At 80.9% G+C, this 2,500-nt stretch overlaps 1 non-coding gene across 1 annotated transcript in view; it reads right to left on the bottom strand.

The window, feature by feature from the left end:
• LOC136305139 (5.8S ribosomal RNA) overlaps positions 1–14 on the bottom strand; it is a 153-nt gene extending 139 nt beyond the window's left edge. Inside the window, exon 1 of the ribosomal RNA XR_010725065.1 lies at positions 1–14. This exon is cut by the window's left edge and continues 139 nt beyond it. This is a non-coding gene — a ribosomal RNA (5.8S ribosomal RNA).
• Between the last annotated feature and the right edge of the window lie 2,486 nt (positions 15–2,500).

The following is a 2,500-nucleotide window of genomic DNA, read 5'->3' as shown; positions in this document are numbered from 1 at the left end:
CACCGCTAAGAGTTGTCTGGCTTTCGGCACCGACCCCGCGCGCGCGGAGGGGCCGGGACCGCTCGCGTGAAGCGGCCCCCTTTTTCGCTTGCGGCGAGGACGCCGTGGCGGCGCGCCTCGCTCCGAACCGTACCGGCACACGTGAACGGAGGAAAAGGAGGAGGAGGGGGGGAAACGCCCCCCCCCGCACGAAACGGTCCGAAGGCCGGCCGGCCGAAAGGCGGGGAGGCCCGCGCCCCCGACCGCCTCCCCCCGCGAGGGGAGACGCCGCCTACGCGCGAGGACCTTCGGAGGCGGCCCAGGCGCCCGGGCTCGGCCCGGTCTCCGCACGGAGGGCGCGCCGCGCGGCGCGCGCCGGACCGCGGGGGCGCGGCGCCCCGCCCGGCCACTTTCACGGGACGACGCGCTCACCTGAGCCGGGGGCGCGGCCGTCGGCCCCCGCTCGCGCTTTTTCCCTTTTCCCCTCGACCGCTCCGCGGACTCGCGCCGCGCCGCCGCCCCGGAGACGCGGCCGACCCGCTCTCCCCAGCGGCCTTACGACGCCCGAGAACGACGCGCGGCGACCGCCGCCTCGCCGACGCGCCCCCGGCGGGACCGCTCCCGCCGCGAGGCCGGCGCCTCTGCCGGCCGCGCTCCGCCGCCGGCGCCGGCGCCTGGGGCGAGGCGCCGCCGCGTCCCGAGCCGGCACCGCGGGCGCCCGGGGCCTGCCGGGCGGCAGACCCGCCGCCTCTGCGGCCGCACTCCCGGGACCGCCCCCCGCCTCTTCGCGCCGCCGGGAACCCCCTGTTCCGCGGGGCACGCGCCCGGCGGAAGGCGTGACGGGGCCGAGCCCGGGGGGGCAACGCCCGCCCTCCTCGCTTCCGCTCAGAGAACGGGCGGGTGCGCGCCCCCGCGGCCGCCCGCACCGCCTTCCGTTCGGCCCGCGCGCGGCCCGGGAAAGGGCGACGGGGAAGCGACGGGCGGGGCCCGGGCCGGGACCGCCGCAGGCGACGGCGGGCGCCTTGCGGCCGACCGTCCCCCCGGAGGGGGGACACCCGCCGAGCGGCGACGCCGCCGCTCGGCCGCGGGGTCGCCGTGCACTCGTCGGCGTCCGGCCACGGAGGGACCGGGCAGAGCGCTCGCCCGGGCGGGCCAGCGGCCGAGCCAAGGACGGCCGGCGGGCGGCGCCGCCGGCGCCTTCCGGGAGAAGGAAGGCCGTCGAGGGGAGAGGCGCCGCCGCGCCCGAAGCGGCGCCGCGACGCGACGCCGCCGCGGCGGCGGCCGAGGAAAGGGAGCGCGGCGGGCTCCGGCGGCCCAAACCCCGCAGCTGAGGCAAGGCGGAGGGCACGCGCCCTCCGCCGGCAGTCGCGCCCGCATTCGAGGCGGGGGGGCGGGGTCCGGCCCCGCGGCCGACCCGGCCACGCGCCGCGGCCTCTCCGCCGAGGCCGGGCCGCGGAGAGGGGGGGGCAGGGCGCCCCTCCCCGGCGCGGCGCGGGTTGGCCCCGCGCGCGCGGCGGGACGACGGCGGCAACGACGACGACGACGACGACCAGGAGGTGCGGCCGGTCGCAACGGAACGCGCCGCCGCAGGGGATCGGCGGGAGTGGCTCCCCACCCCTTCGAGGGCGCCCGCGCCACCGCCCGGCACACCTGCCGCCGCCGCCGCCGCCGTCGCCACCGCCGCCGCCGCCGCCGGCGGCGGGCCCGCGCCGAACCGCCCGAGTCTTTGAACCTCCGCCCGGGCTCGGCGGCCTTTCGGCCCCCCCGGCTTCCTTCGGCGTTTGGCGACGCCGAGGCGAGGAGACCGGCGGACCGCCGAGACGCGGAGCGCTAGGTACCTGGCCCTGGGGCGAGGGAAACGACCTGCATGGCCCCGCCGGGGTGCCTCCCCCACTGCCGCCCTCGGGGGAGCGTCCGCCGGCGGGGGCGCGCCCGACATCCGCCGCCTTCGCCGCGGCGTCCGTCTCGGGACCCCGGGGTTCCCCTCAGTAACCCGGCACCGCGCCCGAGACGACGGCCGCGGCTCGGGCCGCCCCGCCGGAGCGGGGACGCGGCCCGGCCGCCCGAGAACCTCGCGCGCCCGCAAGCGCGACCCGGAACGCCCGGAGGCCCGGGAGCCCCTCTCCTCTTCCGCGCCAGCGGCGGGGGCCCGTTCGGCCGAGAGCGGGAGGATGGGGGGGCGGGGGATTTCGCCGGGCGGCGAAAGCCACCCACCACCCACCAGCCCCCACTCCCCGGTGCGGGAAGGGCCGGAGGAGCCGCCTCCTTCTCCGATCCCCGAAGGCTTCTCGGGCGTCCCCTTTTCTCCCTCGCCTTTAGCCCTCGCCCGCCGAGGCGGCGACGGCCGGGACGGCCGACCGTCGCCCGACGGACAGAAGGAGCGAGGGGAAGGGGCGGGTGAGCCTCCGCGAGGGGCCGCTGCCGAGGCGACCCCTCCTCCCCGGCACACGCGGGCCGGCCCCTTTAGCGCGGCGAGAAGGAAGACCCGGGCTCGGGAGAACTCGGGCCGCGCCCGCGACCG

This window comes from Chamaea fasciata, unplaced genomic scaffold (genome assembly GCF_029207755.1).
Source record: "Chamaea fasciata isolate MVZ Bird 193981 ecotype frontalis unplaced genomic scaffold, bChaFas1.0.hap1 SCAF_294, whole genome shotgun sequence".
Classification (NCBI taxonomy): Eukaryota; Metazoa; Chordata; class Aves; order Passeriformes; family Sylviidae; genus Chamaea; species Chamaea fasciata.
Note: the sequence above shows the minus strand (reverse complement) of the source record. Positions and strands in the feature narration are given on the sequence as shown.